The sequence below is a fragment of the Chrysochloris asiatica genome, unplaced genomic scaffold, assembly GCF_000296735.1.
Source record: "Chrysochloris asiatica unplaced genomic scaffold, ChrAsi1.0 scaffold00030, whole genome shotgun sequence".
In the NCBI taxonomy this organism is placed as follows: domain Eukaryota; kingdom Metazoa; phylum Chordata; class Mammalia; order Afrosoricida; family Chrysochloridae; genus Chrysochloris; species Chrysochloris asiatica.
This window is the reverse complement of record NW_006408548.1, coordinates 1,778,400-1,786,375: the sequence shown is the minus strand read 5'-3', so window position 1 is coordinate 1,786,375 and position 7,976 is coordinate 1,778,400. Positions and strand designations below refer to the sequence as shown.

Sequence of the window (7,976 nt, the reverse complement as noted above, 5' to 3'; positions counted from 1 at the left end):
CATCCTTCCTTTGTAATAAATCCCTCCCTAAAAAAAGAGAATAAAAGGCTGAGGTAGAGTGAGTTCTGCATGCAATGCTGTGCAATGCTGGGCAATGGTAGGCAATATATTTGCAGATCTATCTACCTGCCAGCTTGCATCATATCTGTGTGTCTGTCTTTTTTGTATATATTTCATCTCTCTCTGTCTCTATCCCTTTCGCCGCCAGATCTCCGTTCTTCGTGACACCCACACTTCCTTGCTGAGGCTAGAACCCGACACAGGACCTCGACAAAACCCTAAGCATCAGAAGGGAGGAGAGAGATGTGGACTGAAGCTGAACAGGAACAGTGAGAAAGAAGAAAAACAGACAAACTATGGGCTGGCATGGAGCAGTATGATCATCTTGAGCTTTTGCAAACAGTTACTGATATAGTGGCCTGTAGGCACAAGATGCAGCTGGGGTTTGGCAGCAAGAGGGTACTTTTTTTCCCTTGTTCCCATCCCTTCCTGATATGGCCACCCCTCCATCCTTGTCAACCCAGCAGCCATCAAGGCAAGCCCATCAAGTCCCTTCAGGACAAACCTCCCTCCAAGACTGATACTCAAAGGGAACACATGAACAGGTATGTAAGCTTGCTGGCAACCACACTGGTCTATTGGTGAGTGGAAGAGGAGGAAAGACAGCAATGAAGAAATGGGCTGAGTTCAACCACGTTCCATAGACTCCCGTTGACCTGGAGATGAGAGACAGAAGAAGAAGGGCTGGTTGGTCCGAAGTGTGGTGAGACCTGGGGACACCTGAGCCTATGGATAAGGACATAGCCACGGAGGGCCAGAGCTGAGAGTGAAGCATCCAGCTGATATGAAGTGAGGGGAGATGCACAAGAACACCCCAACTTGCATATAGTATCCATCTGACCTGGTCTCGATGGCTTGATAATCAGAACTCAACTAGGGGAAGATGAGAAAACAATTTGTGATAAAGGAAACAAAGGGTAAATTGCTACAATTTGATGAACCTGACCTATACTTATGGATGCAGTAGCTCAAAATTTCAACTAAGAGGGAAGTTTTCACATCAAGTATCAATCCTATCCCCTCTATATATAGGGTACATAGGACAGGAACAGGCAACTTAGACACTAGCTACCTAAAATAAGGGGGCGATAAAGGCACAAAGTGACTGGCTTACAATGTTTCAAGAAGGAGTTTAGCTTAAGAGCATGAGGATGGTAGAGTCCCCACTGAATAGTTTTCATCTTATCTAGGTAGGTCTGGTGAAAGAGATGGGGATAAGATTCTTATGATTCAATAATGAGAAATTGTTGTCATGAGTAATTTGGACAGTCACAAGTATAAAGGTAGAAGTTTTGTTAACAAAAAGAGGGGAGTAGTTAATCTTACATTCCAGAAACAAAGGACTCCCAGGACCATCAAGAGATAAGAGCACAGAGTGCAGAACCCTATTCAGTGAAGCAGTGACACCAGAGATGGAAGCAGAAATGAGGACATGGAAAGAAGGAGCAGCTGAGAACTCTGGACTCATGGAAAGAGAGGGACTGTGTGCTGGTGGCCAGGAGGCAGGCTGACACAGAATGTGCCCTTTGGTTGTTTAAATTATTATATATTCCTGAGTGCTTCTGTGTACATCTCTGCCCCCCCCCCCGCCAAAAACAACAAAAACCAGAGAGAATGGAAGCAAATACTGTTGAATGATTATGCAGTATTTGTTACGGAGAAGACTGTAATCATTGTAATAAAACAATGGTGTACGGCCGATGTTCTCCCATGTAAACTTGTCAGTTCACAATAAAACCTTAAAAAAAAAATAGCTTATGTCAGAGGAATTTTCTAACAGTAAGGGACCAAAAAAATAACCCATAGAGAATACTGTCCAAGAGTTGTTGGAAGAATACTTCCCAACACCATGAAAAACCAAACTACTCAAGAAGTTGAACAAATTCCAAACAGGATCAATTCCAAAAGACAATAAAACTTTTCATACCAAAGACAAAGAAAGACTCCTGAGAGGTCAGAAAATAAACAAAAAAATTGCCTACAAAGAACTACTCAGACTAAGCTATTTCTCAGCAGAAACCATAAGGCAAGAAGACACTAGTAGAAAATATATAAAACTCTGAACAAAATAATCAAAACAAAAATTACACAAGCATCAAAACTGTTCAGCAAATATGATGACAAAATCACGTCATTTTTCAGACAAACAGAAATTAAAACGATTTATAAAAATCAAGCCAATCTTACAAAAAATACTAAGGGGAGTTCACTGGATAGAGAATCAATGATAGGAAGAAACAAGAGACTAGCACACATGGCAATATCACCTAGACTCAACCCACATATAAAAGTATTCAAAGTAAAACATTTCACCTGTAAGACTGAAAAGAGAACAAGATAGTTGCTACAACAAAGAAAACCCATTTTTAAAAAAAAAAAAAAAAGAATAATCCAGTTACAGTACTTCCAAATGAAGAGAAAAAGCAAAGATTTCACAATTTAAAAAAAGTCTAACTGTAACCCTAAAAACTCAATGAAATGTTACTCCTAGCGCCAGCCCAACTCTTAACCCTAACATTAACCCTAGTCCTAACCACAGGCTAATAAATAAACAAAGTCCTAGACCTAGCCGTAATTCCAACCTTAACCCTCCACCTTACTCCTATCCATGCTACCTGCCCCCATGCCACCCCTTAACTCCCCCTCCAAAATCACAAGCCTCACTTACATCCTAAGGTGTGAAAGCAGCAAAGTCTCAACCACCAGCTATTAAAACAAAAGGCAAGCTATTCCAGACAGATCCTTGGCTCAAAGGGTGAGCCAGGTGCATGTACTCCACCCTCTGGTGGCTCCATGTTGGTACTGCAGATTTTTACTCCACAGTCAAAGTGAGATTTAACTCTTACAAATCAGGCTGTTAATCTCACAATCAGCAGTTTGAAACTACCAGCTGTTTTGCAGAAGAAAGATGAGGCTTTCTGCTCCCATAAAGATTTATAGCCTTGGAAACCCTGTACAGGGTCACTATGAGTCGGAACCAACTCCACAGCACATAACAACAACAGGAGTCCTGGTGTGGCACTGTGAGTTAATAGAGTTAATACACTGGACTGCAAAATCATTTGAACCAATCGATGTTCAGCGGTTCAAGCTCACCAGACACTCTTTGGAAACCCTATACAGAGTTGCTAAGGGTTGGAACTGACTCGATGGCACAAGAAATAACAACAATGTTAGAGCAGAGGAGGAAAGCTGCTCGAGTGTATGCAGGCAAACATATAGTATTTACACTCTAGTCAAAATGGTATAAAATTAGAAACTCTAAAGCACTGGAAAATGTAATTCAATTTCTCCCTGACAAATATGCTACACAAGACAAAGGTTATCAATTTGAGGACTAAGGTGAGCCTAACCCAAGCCACGGTATTTTTAACATCATATTTGAATTGTGGTGGTGTAGAAAAAATATTCCAAGTAAAACGGACTACCAGAAGAGCTTAAAAAAAAAAACATGTGTTGCAAGAAATACAGCCAGAATACTCCTTAGAGGCCAGGATGGCAAGACTTTGTCTCTCATACTTTGGATATGTATCAGGAAAGACCACTCCCTTCAGAAAGGTATTATGCTAGGTAAAGTGAAAGGAGGGTCAGCAAAAAAGAAGAAAACCCCCAATGAAATGGAATGGCACAGTGGCAGCAGGAATGGGCTCGAGCATAACAACAATTGTGTGGATGTTGCATGTCGGTGTTGTTGTGCGTGGGTCGCTATGAGTTGGAGCCTCTGGGTCTACTAGGAGTTGGAGCTGACTGAAAAGCACCAAACAACTGTTTAACTACACAAGAGTTTTCTTTCTTTTCCTTATTGTAAAAAATGGTGGTTGTTGTTGAGTGCCGTCGAGTCGATTCCGACCCATAGCGACCCTGTATAGGGTTTCCAAAGAGCAGCTGGTGAGCTTGAACCACCGAACTTGCAGTTCAAACGACTTTGCAGGACACCTATATAATGCTAAATACTCTTTAGCTACTGCCCAAGAAGGTGAGCAATGAGCATTTAGGAGAGGCTACAAATAGTGACCAAGTCACAGCAAAAGAATGGCATTCCATCCCCAACTATGTGCCAAACCCTCCTCTGAGGAAATCTATCTGTAAGTGGTATGAGGAAGCTCATAAATGCTCTCTAAATAGTCAAAATAATAAAATTAAAGTGTGATTTCTGGACCAACAGCAACAGCATTACCAGGAAAGCTGTCAGAAATGTGTATTCTCAGGCCCAACCCCAGATCTAATGAAACTCTATAAAACTACCCAAGTGATTTTGATGAATGTTAAAGTTACAACACCATGGTTTATGTAAAGCTACAAATACCCTGTCAGTCAACATACTTTGCAACAACACAGAGTGTTCAAGACCTCTTCCTGGAAAACTCTGATGCCATTCTCTGCTTAATCTTTTCTCATTTTATGAGTAGATTTGCAATCCTGTAACACTGTGTGTGCATGCGCACATGTATGTGCACAAGGGGGCTTCAAAAAGTTCTTAGAATATTTCATTATCTTTTCAATCCATTTTCTCACAAACTTTCTGACGTACCTTTGCTTCGTATCACCACTAGCTCCAAGAATGGAAGTCAAAAACACACATTCCATAACTTTGCTGAGCGAATGCCAGGATACAGTCTGAGAGAGGGGCAAAAGGAAGCCTGCTAGGGTGCTAGAAATGTTGGGCATAGATAGGAGTTATATAGGTGGTGGTGGTAGTTATGTGTCATGGAGTTGATTCTGACTTACAGCGACCCTGTACAGGGTTTCTGAGGCTGTAAATCTTTATGGGAGCAGAAAGCCTCATTTTTTCCCCATGGAATAGCTGGTAGTTTTGAACTGCTGACTTTGCAGGTTGCAACCTGATTCGTAACTACTACGCTACCAGAGCTCCTTATAAGTGAATACAGAAATGTGAAAATACAAAGACAAAAAAGTATTGCTACTCAGATTCCAATTCATACATAGTTTTATTCCAAATAACTGTTTAAATGATCATAAAAATGTTTCTATGATCAGTGACAATGTTAGACAAGTTCTCTCATTAGGGTGCAGGTTCAATCAAAATTGAAATCTGAGGGACTCTGCTGGGCCACTTAAATTCGACAGAGAGGTCAGCACAGAAGGTTCTGGTGACTGTTTCTGAGGGACTCTAATTTTATAGATTTTCTTGAAGAACACAGGATAATTATGAGTGCTTATCAGGAAGTTTTAAGAAATTGAAAACTAACTGCACTGATGAGAAAAACGCCAGCAACACAGTACAGAGGAATTTCCCCTTCCACCACAACAATGTATCTGTTCATTCTTTGAAGGCTGTCCTAGTAGAAATTCTTGAGGAGACCGTACCCCATCTACCCATTAAATCTTGATCATGCTCCTTCAGACTTGTTTTTGTTCTGAAAATCCAAGAACTTTGAAAATGAAAACAATTTAAGTCCCTCAACTGGTGTTTTGATGTGGTGTAAATTGAAAAGCACATCACCTTTAAAAGTGTATAGACCCAGATGGAAGATTTGTCAAGAAACAATGTCTTTTGATATATTTGTTAAATAAAGGTTTTGTACCATTATTTTTTGACTTATCTTATACAGTTAGGCATATACTTAACACTTTTATGCAGTCTACTATATACACTTAAAAAAAAATATTTAAGCTTCCCAAATCGACAATGAACAGCAAATTAACTAACTGCTATAAATCTTAGTTTATAAATCTGTGAAACCAGATTAATAAAATCTCTTCTAGGGTTACTATGGGAGATGAGTAAGATATGAATGTAATTTACCTTACTTAGTGCAACATACACACTAAGCACTCAATAAATGTCAGACCAGTATCATCATTAGAGATGGTGAACTGCAACTTTTATCAATATGAACTATCATTAATAATCTGTTGTTCAGTGTCGCCAAGTCGGTTCCAACTCATAGTGGCTCTAAGGAGTGACTGCTAGGTTTGAACCACCCACCTGGGGTCAGAACTCCAGTAAACACCTACACCAGCAACATACCAAGACACCCCTGTTTAATAATTGTTGTTAAGTGCCGTTGAATTGGCTGCAACTCATAGCAACCCTATATAGGGTTTCCAAGGAGAAGCTGGTGGGTTTGAACTTCTGATCTTGTTTAATAATTAAGAATGATAAATTTAGGGTGTCTCCTACCCTCAGGCCAATAAGATTACATAAAACCAAGGCCTTCCTTTAAATAGGTGAGAGTGTGTATGTGTCTTCATTCCATGATATGGAGGTAACAGAGAAGCATGACAGCCTGCTTCCATAAAGATTTAGAGTCTCAGAACAGCTCTACTCTGTGCTATAGAAGAGCTGTGAGTTGGAATCAACTCAATGGCAGTGGGTTGGGTTGGATTTGAGATGTAGATAACAGAACTTAATCAACTCTTCCCCAACTAAGGGAAATTCAGGTTATTTCCATTTCTGTCTTTAGAAATAAAGCTACACCCAGGAGACATCAAGGCAAGTGGTTGGGTCCCCTCAGAGTAAACCCCCTTCTAAGACTAAGACTCAATGCTCTGATTGGTGACCATGTTTGTCACTGATAAGGGGAAGTGAGAGAAAAATAGCAATGAAGCTACGAGCTAAGCCCTACAACGTTCAATAGACTCCTGTGAACCCGGGTGGAGACATGGTTGGCCAGCAGTGTGGCAAGACCTGGGGACTCTTGGGCCCAGAGTCAGTGACATAGCCACAGAGGACTAGAGTGGAGAGTGAAGTGTCCAGCTGATAAGAAGAGAGGGCATATGCACAAGAACACGCACATTTGCAGATAATACCCACTTGACCTGGCTTTAATGACTGGATGATCAGAGCTCAACTAGAAAAAGAAAGAAAAGGAAAAAAAGAATAATCTGATACAATTTGATGAACTTGATCTATACCTATAGATGCAGTAGCTCAAAAGAGGGAACAAATCTTTACAGCAAGGATCATTCCCACCCCCTCCATACACACAGTAGAAAGGGATGAGCAACTTGGACATTGGCTACCCAAAATGAGGGTGGGGGTGGGGGTGGCTACAAAGGCAAGAAGTGATTGTCTACAAGCTTTCAAGAGGGAACCTAGATCCAAAGGGCACGGAGAAAGGTAGAATCTCTACTGAGTAGATCCAATCTGTCTAGGCTGGGCTAATGAAAGGAAATGCAGATAGGACTCTTGTGATACAAGAGTGAGTAACTGTTATCAGGACTGATTGTGAGGGTTGGAAATGTTTTGTAGCAAGGAGGGCAGTGATTAATTTTGCTGTCTAAGAGCAGAGGTCCCTGGGACCATCAAGGGAGAAGAGCGCAGAACGGGACCCTACCCAGAGAAGCAGTGACACCAGAGATGGAGGCAGAGTCTATGACATGGAGACATGGAGCGGCTAGGGACTTTAGACCAGGGGTGGGGGAGGGGTGTGTGTAGGGGGGAGGTGTCTAAAGTTCCGATTCATAGCAACCCTGCATAGGGTTTCCGAGGCTGTAAATCTGGGTAGAAAAAATTTGAAGCTGTGTATTTAGTCACCGATTCAAATCTTAATACAGTTTAGGTATATTTTCAACACAAATGTGATTCCTCTCTGAGACCAGAGTTCCTAGTTAGCTGGATTTCTGGTTCATTCAAGTTCCATCTTGAAACCATTATAATTGTCAGGTTTCTGTGTCGACTAGGCCAGGATTTCCAAATGTAGTTGGAATGTGCTTATTCCCATGGGATGAAACCTAATACAGGCATAGTTAATGCTATGATGAGTGAAGCAGACAATCAGTTAAAGGGATGCTTCCTTGAGGGTGTGGTCTGCTCCCAATATAAAGTTCCTCCCAACATGGGAGGAACTCTCTCTTGCGCTAGGGATGGGGACTTTACAATTGTAAGCCATTTCCTTGATAATAAACCTCTCTCTCTCTCTCTCTCAATGTATATATATATATATATATAT

General features: G+C 41.1%; 1 protein-coding gene across 2 annotated transcripts in view; it reads right to left on the bottom strand.

The window, feature by feature from the left end:
• The window catches only part of UBP1 (upstream binding protein 1 (LBP-1a)), an 82,078-nt gene that overhangs the window by 31,378 nt on the left and 42,724 nt on the right, over positions 1–7,976 (bottom strand). The gene's annotated exons all lie outside the window — the stretch shown is intronic.